This window comes from Macaca thibetana, chromosome 10 (assembly GCF_024542745.1).
Source record: "Macaca thibetana thibetana isolate TM-01 chromosome 10, ASM2454274v1, whole genome shotgun sequence".
Taxonomy (NCBI): Eukaryota; Metazoa; Chordata; class Mammalia; order Primates; family Cercopithecidae; genus Macaca; species Macaca thibetana.
In genome coordinates, this window is record NC_065587.1 from 80,532,637 (window position 1) to 80,548,328 (window position 15,692).

At 38.6% G+C, this 15,692-nt stretch overlaps 1 long non-coding RNA gene across 1 annotated transcript in view; it reads right to left on the reverse strand.

The window, feature by feature from the left end:
• LOC126929339 (uncharacterized) overlaps window positions 1-15,692 on the reverse strand; it is a 62,386-nt gene that overhangs the window by 36,522 nt on the left and 10,172 nt on the right. The window contains exon 3 of the long non-coding RNA XR_007717150.1: window positions 6,389-6,471. This is a non-coding gene — a long non-coding RNA (uncharacterized LOC126929339). The remainder of the gene's footprint in view (window positions 1-6,388; window positions 6,472-15,692) is intronic.

Genomic DNA, 15,692 nt, shown 5'->3' on the forward strand with positions numbered 1-15,692 from the left:
TTCTCAGTTACAAAACAGATCTCACTGACATCAATTTTGGGAAAGATTTCCATCAGGGGCATGAGAGGTTAGTGGAAATCTATGCAACCCTCATTCCCCATGTTTTATCCATCGCTAAGTTCTGTAGCTTGTTTTACTTCCATAGGCTTCTTGCTCCTTAAACTTCCAGCGTGCGTTTTATTCCACTCTCGGCTCATAACTCATTTATTTTAATGACAAAATTGAAGCACCCTAAAACACTCTTTAAGTTCCCACCACCTTAACAAATTTAGAAGCAAAAGGGCCCATGCATCCTGGTTTCTTTTCTGTTAATTAAAGATAAAGTTTCTCCTCCTCCCATCTAAGGTAACTCCTCTCCTTGTGCCTTGGATGTTTGCAATTTCTCTCTCTCTTCTGCATCCTGTCTTTACCCTCCTCACAAATCATTCCCTTCAACATTCAAACATATCATAATTTCTCACAACTTAAAAATGTTTTCTGTGTTCCGATTTCCATTTCAGGTAGTATGTCAGTTTTGTTCCCCTTTGTACTAAAGTTTTGTGGAAAAAAAAAATTGTCTCCTCTTTCTCTATACTGCCTTTAATTTCTCTTCTTCACCTCTTAGGCCATCAGAATTAGACTTTCAGGCCAGGTGTTGTGGCTCATGCCTGTAATCCAAGCAATTTCGGAGGCCAAGGTGGGCAGATTACTTGAGGTTAGGAGTTTGAGACTAGCCTGGCTAACATGGTGAAAGCCCATCTCTACAAAAAATACAAAAATTAGCCAGGCATGGTGGTGCATGCCTATTCCTAGCTACTTGGGAGGCTGAGGCAGGAGAATTGCTTGAACCCAGGAGGTGAAGGTTGCAGTGAGCCAAGATCGCACCACTGCACTTCAGCCTGGGTGAGAGGGCTAGACTCTGTCTCAAAAAAAAAAAAAAAAAAAAAAAAAAAAATTAGTCATTCAGCCCCATCATGCCAACCAAACTGTCATCTCTAATGTAGAGTTCAGGAAGCAGAGCTACATCCAGCAAAAGAGGCTGAAAAGGGCACGCCAGTGTGATAGGAGGAAATAAGTGTGCTGCCCTGGAAATCAAGGAGCAAAAGTAATTCAAAAGGAAGAAAACGATGGCCTGATTCAAACACTGCAGAGGATGGAATAAGATGAGGAATGGAAAATGGCCATTGGACTGGGCAATCTGGAGGTCACTATGACCTTGATAAAAGTGAATTCCATAGAGACACTGAAATGAAAAACTTAATAAATGGGCTCAAAAGAGAATGGGAAGTGAGGACTGTAACAGAGTCCCCAAGGTCACAATACTCAGGGAGAACGCACAATGCTCAGCATATCGTTGTGTTTACGGTTATGATTTATTGCAGGAACAGGACACAAAACAAATACAATTGGCAAAAGGAAGACGTGTAAGGAGTGAAGTCTAGGGGGAAATCAGGCATGAGCTTCCAAGTGTTCTCTCTCAGTAGAATCACGTATTTAATTCTCCCAGCAATGAGTTGTGAGAAATGTTACCAACTAGAGAAGGTCATTAGAGTCTCACAACCCGAAAGTTTTATCGGACACTGGTTGTGTGGGCAGTCTTTGACTGATGCATACCAAAATTCCAAATTCCCAGAGTGACAGCAGGTGTCTGACATGAACCATATTGTTTGTGTAAACAGTTTGTATCCAATGAACCACTCTTATGGTTAATGGTGGTGGGAACTCTCCTGAAATCCAAATTCCATTATAAGCAGGTCATTTAAAGTCAGGCTTCTCATATGAACTCTTTTCTGCACAAGCAGAGAGAGTAAGCAGACAGAAACTACTCTTCTGATGAATTTTGCTACAAAAGAGTTAAGAGAAATCAGATGGCAGTTGGAAAGAATATAGAATGTTAAAGGATTTTATTTTTTATTTCCTTATTTTTAATATGAGTGAGTTTCCCGGATGTTTGTATGATGACAGGAATGATACAGTAGAAGAGGAAATTTGGTGAGGCAGGACAGAGGGGGATATTTGAGTGGAAAAGGAGAATGGGATTCAACTCAGAATTAAAACATAAGCCTGGCAGGGTGCGGTGGCTCAGGCCCCTAATACCAGCACTTTGGGAAGCCAAGGCCCCCCGCTCTAATCACGAGGTCAGGAGACGGAGACCATCCTGGCTAACATGGTGAAACCCTGTCTCTACTAAAAATACAAAAAAATTAGCCAGGCGTGGCAGCGGACGCCTGTAGTCCCAGCTACTGGGGAGGCTGAGGCAGGAGAATGACCTGAACCCAGGGGGCAGAGCGTGCAGTGAGCCGAGATCGCGCCACTGCCCTCCAGCCTGGGCGACAGAGCAAGACTCCATCTCAAAAGAAAGAAAGAAAGAAGCGTAAGCCTACGAGACAACAGGGTAAGTTCAACCATCATATGAGTAATTATGATTGTCAATAGACATACTAAATATGTGTCTACTTTAGTTATAAATTGTATTAACAAGAGAGTTTTGTATGGTGACAACTAATATGATTAAGTATACAAAATCAATAACTATCCTATTTAAAAAATCTAGTGAGAAAGGAAAGATCACCATTCATGGTATCAGTAGGAAAAATACACTTATTTGGTACATGGAGAACTTATATGAAAAAATGCTGTAAAATATCACGAACAGGCATAAAATAGGCAAGAATAAGTGGAGAAATACATCAATCAATGTTCTTGAAAAGAAACACTAAATATTGTAATAAAGTATTTTCCTCTCAAATTAATTTAATCAAATGTACTCATTCAAATCAAAACCAATTTCACAGTGAGGAAGGTTAAAATAATGATTTAAAACTTTTTATTAACTAAATTATCCTCAAGTTATCTGAATCAAATTAGGCTTATTGATTCACATCAAAATTAATTGGATTTTATAGAAGTCAAGCAAGTACTAAATTTTTTCCTCAATATCATTTATTTTGTATTATACAAATAATATATATTGATTGTAGAAAATTTTAAAGTACAAATAAGAATGTTTTAAAAAACACAAAATACAACTATCCGGAAATGTAAGACCCAGCAAACAGCCCCTTCCTCTTTACATTTTATTGCATGTTCTTCCAAGTTTTTCTTAGGCTTGCAGTCCTTGACATGCATGGTTCTGATATGCAAAACTTTCTGTTACCATAGTTCTGTTGTAAGTCAGTCCCCCGCATCTTAGGTTGGAATTTCAGTCACTGCATTATGTTAACTGTGAGTCATCGCATAAACTACAAACTTTACTTCTTGCTCTTCTGTCCACCAATCCCTTTGCATATAACATATGCACCTCAAAAATCAGTGACCAAAGATAAAACCTCTTTCAAAGTCTGTCAGTAATTAGTCACTGCACATTTGTTATTCAGCTCATACACAGACAGCAAAGCTTATATGATGCCTCTGTGTTTCCCAGCGATAAACCCATGTAACGTTTTATAGAAATGGATAATTGAAAGAGAGAATTGACCAATAAAGTGAAAGATCAGCAAAGAAACGAAGAGTCATCACGTTGGAAGTGCAAGTCAAATAGAATGTAAATGGAATTATAGAAGAAATAGCTAACCCTGGGAACACTGGCACTGTTGCCACTGAAGAGGAGTTTAGTGGGGGCAAGTATATACACATGAATGAGGAGTGTAGTTGTGACGGGAAGGATGAAGATGTCCCAGAGAGGATGATGCCAGTAAAAATACTTGTGTTAAAGAAACTCTCAGAAATATTTCATGACATTGAAAGGGCAAAAGATTTCATGTTGGAAGCCCATCCAAACTTAAAGGGAATATGACAATTGGCCAAGGCATAGAAAAGATGCTTGCTCCATGTCAAAAGTTACGTGACTTCAAGGCAGGCACTATTCAAACTACTCTTCATAATTTTTTTTTTTTTTTTTTTTTTTTTTTTTTTTTTTTTTTTTTTTGAGACTGCATCTCGCTCTGTCACCCAGGCTGGAGTGCAGTGGTGTGATCTCGGCTCACTGCAACCTTCACCTCCTGGGTTCAAGCGATTCTTGTGCCTCAGCCTCCGAGTAGCTGGGATTAAAAGCATTTACCACTATGCCTGGTTAATTTTGTATTTTTAGTAGAGACAGGGTTTCACCATGTTAGCCAGGTTGGTCTTGAACTCCTGCCCTCAAGTGATCTTCCCTTCTCTCCCTCCCAAAGTGCTGAGATTACAGGCATGAGCCACCACACCTGGCCTATAATTTTTATTAATCAACAAAACATTTTAATTCCTAATGCTTCTAATGTGTTATATTAGAGGGTATTAAATAGACACGGTCATGCCTTGTGTAATGACATTTTGGTCAACAATGGACTGCAATGATGGTGGTGCCATAAGATTATAGTGGAACTGAAAAATTCCTGTCATCTAGTGACATCATAGCCGTTGTACCATTACCATGTAGTGCAACACACTGTATTTTTCATGTTTAGATACACAAATATGCACCGTTGGGTTACAACTGCCTACAGTATTCAGTACAGTAACATGCTGTACAGGTTTGTAGCACAGGAGCAATAGTCTATATCATACAGCTTAGGCGTATAGTAGGCTATACATTCTAGGTTTGGGTAAGTAGACTCCATTATTTTCAAACAATGATGAAATTGCCTAAGGAGGCATTTCTCAGAATGTATTCTTATTGTTAAGCCACACATGACAGTATTTCATTTCTGTATATAACTTAGACAGCAAGAAACAATTTGTGTAGTCATTTTTACAATTTCACACTACCATACCATGCAAGGTGTGCCAGTATATAGGAAATTATTTCCTTCTTTCTCTTTCCCTCTCTCTTTCTCTCTTTCTTTTTCTCTCCTTCTCTCTGCTTCATCTCTTGACCATCTCCTAATAGTGTATGTACTTTAACAAAAATGGGGCCATAAGGAAACCATTGTTTTAAATTCTACTTTATTGTTTCACATATAATACATTATTTTCACATTAACAAATATAAATAAACATCATTTTACATTTAGTAAATGCAGAATATTCCACTGATTGACTGTGCCAAAACTCATTCAACTATTCTCTCTAATAAACGTTTAAATTATTGCTTTTGTTTAGTAGTATGGGCAGAGCAGCAAAGAGCTTTCTAGAAGCTTAATTGCTGAATCAAACAGTATATGTATGCATTTTTAAATTTGATACATACTGTTGAACATATTACTAAACTGAATTTCCAAAAGTTACCCCAATTTATACTTCCAAGAGTGAAGAAGAATCCAACGCTCAGAATCCATATCAACAGTAGCTATTTTTAGCCTTTTTAATCATTGATAATCTGAAAAGTAAATTTTTGCATTTTTTAAATTGTTCCACTGAATTAAATTTGTGTGGTGTCATGTTATATATATTGGTTTTTATCCACAGTTCCTGTCTCCTAACTTCTACGGTACTTTTTATACTCTTGAGCCACTTTAGGCCTCAGGAAACAGAATCTCTCTCTCTGGCCTTCTCCTGACTTCTTTCACCTGCCCAAGGCAGGACTCTAATCTGATCGTGAGTCAAAAGACCCTCATTTCAGAGAGAGTCCTGCCCATAGTCTGGAGGAGGGAATGCTTCATGGAGAGACCTAGAAGAATCTGAACAGACAGGTCTTTCTGGGTTTAGATCATACTGTTTTTGCCCAATCACATTTTGACACAGTTACTCATGCTTCCATCATGGACAACCGATGAAGTCTCCATAAAAGGCCCAAAGGACAGGATTTGAGGAGCTTCTGGATAGCTGAACATGTGGAGCTTCCTGGAGGGTGTGTACCAATGCATCTCTTCATTTGTATCCTTTGCAATATCCTTAATAATAAACTGGTAAACGTAAGTTCTGTGGGCCATTCCAGCAAATTAATCGAATCCAAAGAGGGGATTTTTGGGAACCTCAACTTGAAGTTGGTCGGTCAGAAGTTTTGGAGGCCCAGACTTGAGACTGGGGGGAAAGAGGGGGTGGTCTTGTGGGACCGAGCCCTTAACCTGTAGAATCTGATGCTATCTCTGATGCTATCTTTGTCAGAACTGAGTTGAAAGACATTGATGTGGTGTCCACTGCTTGGTGTGTGGGAAAAAGACCCACATCTTTGGTCACAGAGGTCTTCTGTGTTGATGATTATTGTGATGTGAGAGCAGAGGACAAATTTAGTTTAGGAGAGTTTTTCCCCAACACAATTTGTATTGGAGCAAAATGAGAGACCGTGGCAAATTTCTGTTTTCCATTCAGAAGCATACAATTTTAGGTCATATGGTTTAAAGTTATTCATATTCAAAGAGACTTTTTTGCAGTTCTTCAAAGACAGCTTTTATAGAATCCGATGTTATCTCAGCCTTTACAGACTAGAAAATAGGGGCTACCAGAAACAGAATACAAGTTTTAGATTCTATGTATTGTTCTTTTTACTGACCTGTTTGCCATAGATGTCTAGGCATTCATCATAATCCACTTGGATGTTGTTGCATGCTAAAAATGCTTCCAACACTGGAATCCCTAGAAAACAATGCAGGGATTGACACATATTGATTTTGACATTGACTTTATATCAGGAGTAAAAACATAACACTAAGAGTGGACAGAAGTAAGGAAAAAAAAAGTTAAAATAAAAGTGAGCAATAAATCAAATGTACTTAAATATCACAGGGTTAATTATCAACTTTATTACAACAAAAACATCTTCAATGTTTAGCAATAGCTTTATATTTATTCTGTGATAAAATGATACCCTTGCTATTTATGAGGTTTGGGTAGCATAGTAGATTTTTAGTAGTTGGGAAAATTTTAACACTGGAAATGTTCAAATTTCCAAGTTTTCTTGAATCCTCAAAAATTCTGATAAGATGAGAACTCTCATTCTTACATGGCAAATACAGACAGGAGCTGAAAAGTAACTGCTTCCTTTACTAAAGAACAAATTTAGTAATGTCTAACTTAACTTCTTTTTTCAATTATATCGCCTGCCTACCCTTTGCTTAAGAAAATAAATCAATCTCGAACCTCCTTGTAAATTTATATTACTAGAAAAAACAAAAGAAAACTCATTATGGACCTTGATTAACCTATCAATTACACTTCAAAGGGATAGCAAATAAGCTTATTATTCTCTTTAGACATTTTATTTCAGGAAATTATTTTTTTCTTCAACGTTCTTCTGCTAAGTTCTTTCCAACTACCTGACCAAAGAGATGACCTAATGCTGACATACCCTGAGTAAATGTGCTGTTTAGGGCTTACACAGGTTTCCACAGAAGTTTCCATGGTCCTAATGAAAGCATTTATCCAACTTGATGTCACTGGACTCTGCTTTGCAGCTGAGAAACTTAGTCCTTTTATTTATCAGCCCCACAAATATCAGCCCACTTTTCCCTAAGAAGAGGGTATATGTAATCTGCCTAAAGTCACTCTCAGTATTTTGTAGGTAAATGTCAATGTCCTCTGAGAAGGTTATGCTCTTCCACTCCAGATGTAAATTATTTGCTTCAGAATTGACTTGGCTCTGAGAAAATTCTTAAAATGTGTGTTTTAGATAAGTAAGTAAACTTATGGCCTTTATTCCTTTCTACCCCCAAGTAACCTTCAAATTCTCAAAGGAAGGAAATAAAGAAAGACAGGGTACAAAAATATTTAACCAGCCATCAGGAGGATGATCCTCCTCTAACCCTTCCCCTGGATCTTGCTGAGGCAGGACACTTCACACCCAGGTATAACACACACTGTTGGAACTGTGCTGAATTTCCCCCCAGCTTCTGCACACTCCCTCCTCCTCCTCCTCCTCCTCCTCCTCCTTCTCCTCCTCCTGCTAGTTCTCCTCCTCCTCCTCCTCCTCCTGCAACTGCTGCTGTTCCTTCTCTTCTTCTCATTTTCCTCCTCCTTCTCTTTCCTATTCCTCTTTTTCTTCTCATCCTTCTCCTTCTCCTCCTGCTTCAACTTCTCCTTCTTCTCCTTGAAATAAGGATCACATAAGTTTATTCCTGTACCTACTCACAAAAAAATCAACACGAATTCCAAGAAAATACAAAATTGGTGTGTTGCTTTGGTCACTTAGTTATCACAAGTTACAATCAGTGTTGTGATTTGCCAAAAGAATGAACATTTCTTGTTAAAGCTCTACAAATAACAAAGTACAATATTCCCTTAACTTCCACTACCATTCCATTTCTAGAAAAATCAATCTATGCTAAAACCATGCAAAATGTATAATTTGTGTTGATATGTAAAATGGGGTTAAGTTCTAGGTTAAGATAAGTGGTTTTTTACCTCAATGAATGTCTGGTGGAATATTAGGTTGCCATGCTACTGGGGACTTTTTCACTGTATGATGATGAAAACACCGACATCTTTGTCTCTAGCCTATTAAATGACACTGTTGCCTCCTATTCTTTTGACAACTAGTAAAGCCTCTGAAATTTTTTGAGACATGCCCTAGGACTGAGCAGTATCTCTCTGTTGAGAATGATTGCCCCAGACTTTCTCGTTAACATTAGCTGGAAAACCCCCTTCATCCCAATTTCAAGAGTTCTGCTCTCTCAGTGGACATTACTTCTCTCTAGGTCATTTCCTACTACCCTGGTACTGGCAAATTCTTTAATTCCAGTAGGACCTACAATTCAGTAAACATAGTGCTTCTTCGCTGTCCCTCAACCTCCTCATGTCCCTCTTCGCCCTATTTAAAATCCATTTGTTTCTTACACTTTGCACCTGGGAACTCCTTCCAAAGGCTGCGCCTGAGCTCTGCAACCACTTTCCCCATTCATAGCAAGCCAGAAGTGCCTGGGAGTATGGCGTGTTTGCCATAGGCAGTCAAAGACTGATTGGTCCCAGAGTATAAAAACCTCATTCCTTTGCTCCAAGGTTTGACAAGGCCTAAGGTGTGATTAATTTATTCTCCAGAACTCCCCCACTGAATCAAGGCAAAGCAGGGAGTTCACCTGTAATCACACCCCTGTGTGGCTTATTCTCCTTCCTTGCCCTGCATCCTTCACTCCTTTGCTGGTCTTTCCTGGGGAACATCTCTTTGTTAACAATTTGAACATGACTATTCATCCCGAAGCCTGCTTCTGGAGAATCCAACCAAAGATACTGAACAGAATAACAAACAACCTCACTTCTGAAGATACGTGGCAGGACTTCAAGGAATGGTCTTGTACTGCTTTACAAAGTCGAGACAATGAGCACCTGGAATCTTAACTCATCTCTCCCTGAGTCTATCTGCCCAGAGTTAGTTATGCTACCCTAATCTTTCTTAGATAAGGAACCCTTGGAAGATAAGCACATCCCTCAAAGCAACCATCACCGAGCAAAGACACTGTGCTGGCCCAGCCGTTTCTGTAAGAAGATTCTAGAAGAACTCCAATTTTGAGTCTTATTTATTTTACAAAGATTAGAGAGAATAAAAGATAGCTAGCTGGTTTCTCATTAAGGAAATAGAATTCGTCATGGCAATGAACAGAGGCAAGAACAATCTAGGGTTAGAATGTTGTTTCTCAGCTCCCTAAAATGAATGCTTGTTAATTAGGTCCAATCACTCTTTTCTCGAAGATCTCGTAGCACATTGTGTGTTCCTTAATAAAGTCTCTTGTTTTGATTCTGTGACATACAGCTACATTTTTACTAATTGCCAGGGGTCTTTATCTTCATCATCTTTATAGATGCTCCACAACAACTAACTTCTTGGTCCTCCCAAAGTAAGCTCTCAGTAAATGTCAGTCTGTTGACTGACTCACATAGTGATTGACTGAATATCCTTTTCATGCTCCTGTTGTGGGAGGGTATAACTCTCTTATTCATCAAGTCAATCACATTCTCCCATTAGCACTAGTGTCTGTCTTATCCACCCTTCTCTCTCACTTCATCCCTCCTGTCATAGCCCAGGATCAGGGCTGTGGTATATCTCACCCAAACTCTTGAAATTTCAGCCCTGTTGTCCTCCCTGTCACTGATCATTTTCAGCTCCAGTCCAACTTTCTTATTGTGGTCTCACTCTAAAATCAGAGCATGCCACTCATGTAAACCCTTTAGTGCGCCCTACACGCCTCTCTAACTTCATTTCCCATCACACCTGTGATCCTCTTATAAATTCCAGCTTTTCTGAACAATGTCCCAACATGCCACCTCTTCCAGAGGCATTTCCACAGGCCACTGCCTCGAATTGGAATGTGCACCCTCTTCCTGTGAGCTTGGGAATGCCCCCTCCCCTCAGTTCTTTTCAGCTCCAAAGTGCCTTCTTTGAAACCTTGTTACTTCTCTAGGAAAACCCATGAAAATTCACTATTATTGGCACATATCTTCAATGCAGTTCTCCAGACATGGTAATGAAATTTCTGTTTGGAAGTGTTTTTCACCCATAGACTGTGAATTCCTCCAAGAAGGAGGTTGTCTCTGTTCTGATTTGCATTCCTGGAACTTGGTAATGACAGGTTGAGGGAGTTTTGCACAGAAAAGGTACTCAAATCCATTCTGGTGGAATGCAGGGAAGAATGAGGGTTGACTAGCCATTTCTTGAGAACTTCGTTTATTCATTCATTCATTCTTCATTCATTCATCTCTTCATTTTGATTATTATTTTATTGGGTGATTCCGAAAAATGGGTAGAGTATTATAATGGAAGCTCGTGAGAGACCTAATATCATAAAACATGAGGCTACTTGTCAGAGCCAGAAACACTGAAAGCCAAGATCACTTATCTCAGGATTTTTCTTACAGCCAACCATGTAAATATAATATAAATTTATGTTATTATAATATAAATATAAATAATATAAATAATATAATTATTATAAATATAATATAAATAATATATAAATATAAATAATCATAATAACATGATCTCACATGCATATATCACTTAACAGTTTTAAAGTACTTAAATGTTTTCACTCTATTTATCACATTTTACGTCATCAGAAAAATTTGGGAGAGGCTTCTGGGTTATAATCACCCCCATATTATTGACAGCAGAACTGATTACATGACTTGTCTAAGTTTACTTGTGTGATGGAGTGTGAAAATAGGCCAGTTTTTCACCCATTTTGGTGCCTATGGTTCTGGCTAGATAACTTTGCAATACTCCTACTCAGACTCCGGCTCCAGCCACATGACTTTCTTTAGTCCATGGAATGTCAGTGAGTCTGACAGGGTCTTGAGGGGTCTTGAAGAGACCCTGTACAACTAGGCTTGCTCACTTTTGCCCTCACCATAACCATGGAAAGGACCTGACCAGGCTAGGCTGCTGTTAACAGGGAAGAAAGAAAACTACCTACAGCAGAGACCAGCCACATCAGTCATCCCAATCAAGGTTAAGAGTCCAGATATATGAGTGACCCAGCCAAGACTAGAAGAGCTGCCCAGATGACGTCGGACTAAATCACCAGCCCTCAGAGTCATTAGTTAATTATATCTTATTGTTTTAAGCCTCTTAATTTTGAGGTGGTTCTTTATAAAATATTATTGTGATGATCCATCCATTTAATAAAAGCAAAGGTAGAACTAGAGAAGATAATGACTAAAATGTTATTTTTATAGCAGTATCTCTTTATAGATACTGGCTGCTCTGTTGGCCATTAGTGGCCCAGGCATTGAAGATGCAACATATCAAATTTAAAGAGTTTCTATTTCCCTCCATTCCCTGAAGGATTATCCATCTTGAGTAGCTCTGTGACTTCTCAGTGGGAAAGTACAGAGATACTTATTTACATCATGGACTTCTCATGATTTTCTAACTTCCAAATTATCTTTCTTATTGGAAATGTAATTTTTTAATAGCCAATTATCCCTAGCTACCCTACATTGAGAAATATGTACCTAGTCCAGTTGTGAGTGGCGACCTATGGAGATGATGGCATTCACTCATGGGAGGCAAGACAGAAGTTTTATATGTAAGTTTCAGGGGCAGAAATGTAAGATATGAAGAGATGGATAGAGAGTCTGTAGAGGAGGTTTATTCCAAGTTCCCTCTTACAATCAGGTATGAAGAGCCCAGAGAGAGAGAGAGAGAAGAAGATCACAAGGCATGAGCTGAAATGAGGGATTTGGATGGGGCTTGGCCAGCTGGATCATGGCAGGATTTGGGAAGGAGGCAGAGATAATGCTCTGGAGCCCAAGTAACAACCTTTTTCAGTGGAACATGGGTCTCATGAAATGAGAACAGAATGGAACACAGCATATGCTTGTCAGTAGCCTTGGACTTTAACAGCAGTTGAACAACTGACAAAATCCATTTTGGTGGGGGCACAATACTTACTTATAGGGCTTGGCATCCATGATTCTGATGCAAGCACTTGTCACATGCCTTATGGGTACCAAACACTGATGAAATGAGAAGATTTCTACAGATTCAATGGATAACCCAGAATAATTGCATGACTTTGAAGTGGGCGTTAACGCCCTGCATTTATGTAGGTGTGGGCAAGGGGCAGCAAGTTTTGGTGTTAAAATAAATGTTTAACCTACAGGCTGGTGATGTCAGAATATTTGGGTTTCAATTATTAAAATTAAAATTGAAACAAAATATCACCATGATGTGTTACCATATCTAAGAGAATGGCTGTGATGAAAAAGGACAGATAATACCAAGTGATGACAGGGATAAAATGCAACAGAAAGTCTCACAGAATGTTGGTAGGAGTGTAAATTTGTACAAACACTGTTGCCCAGTACCCATTAATGCAGAATCTATGCTTATTCTCTGACCCAGCACTTCTGCTCTTAGATATAAACTCAATAGAAATATGTACCTATGTTCACCAGAAGATGTATAGAAAAAAAGTTCATGGCACTTCTTCTTGCCATAGGCAAAAACTGAAGACAACACAAATGGCCATCAGATGATCAAATGAATAAATAAATTCTGAAATGGTCACACAGGAAATAGTATAGAACAATGAGAATCAACAATTTGCAGCAACATTCAATAATCTGAATGAAGCCCACAAACTTAATATTGACCAAGAAGAGAACATCAGAGGACATGCGATATAATTCCATTTATATAAAATTCAAAAACAGGCAAAATGAAACAGAGCTGTCAGAAGTGAAGATAATTGGTTATCTTGAGAGAAATAGGCAGTGGTATCTAAAAGCGGAATGAGGGGTTTTGGAGAGGATGGCTATGCTCTGGTTCTTGATCTGGGTGCTGGTTACGTGGGTGTTTTTAGGTTATGAAAATTCGTAGAGTTGCATGCTTTTGATTTGTACACTATTCTGTATGTATATTATATTGGAATTAAACATCAAGTGAAAGTAATATGATGTGATAAAAATGTGGTTGTCTTACAAAGAGTTGACACTCTGTGTCTTCATTGCTGAACTAGTAAATTACGATCTCTGAGTTTTAGCTTTCTTGTTTTAAAAATGGGGATAATGCTATCTGTTCTGTTTATTCATGTGGTTGATTTAAAAATCAAGTGAGTTAATGGACATTTAAATAAAAGAAGCTTTGTAAACGGTATAAATGTATACACATGGAAGTTATCCTTATTGGAACAAAAGCAAAAGAGGGTTGTCATTTTAATGTTTAAATGATTTTGCACTGTTAAGGAATACCTCCCTTTGGCAAATGATAGTAATTGTACGTGTTTTGGATCAAGTTTTAAAAAGCAGGTTTGTCAATTATATAATAGTCTTTAATGCACCCAGATTGTTGCTTTTGTTTCAGAAAACAGAAAATTACATGATAGCTTGTAAATGGCACACTCAATTTCACACACTGAGAATGCTTGGAAAGTGAAAGGTCCACACATAATGCAGGAACTCAAATTTAATGGCATCAAATGATACATAATTTGAGGCGTTCAACCACATTTGCAGAAATTAATCACTGAGTGTCAGCGTCTTTCCATCCTTCATGACTTGGTACATCAAAAGAAAACTGCCCTTTTTTGCCATTGCACTACTAATCAGTAGTAGTTAGTTCTTTCCATTTAGCATTTCAATCCTATGTTCAGCATCTGGAAACATTTTTAAAGGTTAAACTGCTACTCCCTTATTCAATTTAGTAAAGTTTCAAAAACCATAATGAGCTTTCTTTTTGTGCCTCCCAACATGCTTAGAATCACCTTTAGAAATCAATGGAAACTTTGCATGTTAGAGTAAAAACTGAAAGTAAAGATTAGGAGAGAAAACTAGAATGCATGACCTGCAGTTTCTTCCTCTTCCACTGATGTTTCTTTAGATCAGGGTTTTCCAACAGCATCACAATGGAACTTTGAGGATGGCTATGGTTATGTGCATTGTCCTGTGCCTTGTAGAATGTTCAGCAGCATTCCTGGCCTCTAAGCACCTGATGCCAGTAGCACCTCTCCCCCAACTGTAGCAAGCAAAACCAAATATTTCCAGCTATTGCCAAATATCCCTGGGGCAGGGCAGGTGTTGGATAGTCTGTAAAATCTCCTCCAATTGAGAATCACTGTTCTAGATGAGTATCTGCTAGGACCTTTGTCTTCAGATCTGCTTCCTCACATCTACGCCTTCATGCAATTTCTTCCAGACTTTCTGGAAATCATCTGCATCTAAGGTGCCTTGATCAGAGAGTATACACGTAGCCTGATGGTTTCGCAAACCCTGTATTTTTGCCTTGTTCACTGGGCGCAGTGGGTCACTGTCTACTATCTCCACCTTCAGAGCATACTTCTGTTGAAGGTATTAAAATTTGAGAGGATCAGAGAGGGCAGTAAAGACAATATAGGAAAGAAGGCAATCCTTTAAGAGAATAAGGTAATATTCAGGTGTGCCTGGGAAAGACCTTCATGATGCTATGCTGTGTGTCTCTGCGTACCTGGTGCATACTGGTGTAAGAGTCTCTTACACATTCAGGTGCAAGAGGGATGACTTCCGATTACCAGCAAATAAGATTCCTTGCCTTTTCTTTTTTTTTTTTTTTTTTTTTTCCGGCCATAGAACCATGTTCAGCTCATGAGCAGGGGCTGAATGTAGGTGCCAGGAAACTAGTTTTCTGAGAACAACCCACAGTCTTCGATAGATGGAAACTGGCAGATAATGATTTCAGTTCTTTTGTCCCTTGATGAATGGGAGTTAGTAAATAATGATTCCAGCTCCCTCCACCCTTCATCAGGATCATCAGGATATCCCAGCCAATTCCCCCAGGCAGGATTGAGCTCCAGCTGACCACAGTAACATGGTTGCCTCCTCTTGTTTGTTTCACTTCCCTACTTCACTACAGTTTCCTCTGATCATTGCAGAATAAATTACTTTCCCTTGAATCCTGTTTAGGAGGTTGGTTCTGAGGAAAACTAAAGCAAGAGCATGTGGTGGGATATGGATTTGTGCTGTTACATTTGCCTCCTGTATGCTCCAAGACTGTGAAGCTCATCTTGAGAGAATCCAAATCCATGGGGCTTCTCCTGGTCCAAGTATTATTTGATCAGAAAGAATACTTTCTCCAGTTATACAAAGAGAATTTAGTCTTTTCTTCCTTGCTAGGATTTGCATAACAATACATATTTTCAAAGGGTAAACAATATAACATAACTAGGTGATGTTTTCTTAGTCTATTTTGTCATTTACTCAGATAGGCATAAAATGTTGCATGGTAATTCAAAGCTCTTTAAATCTTATAAGGTTATATTCTAGGAACAAATAATTTACGATGACTGTATAACGGGGAAAAGATAATTCTATAGGATTCTGAAACACCACAGACACAAAATAAGTCATCCTAGAGGAGAAAATGTACTTGTTTTACTTTTTAAACATAGTTT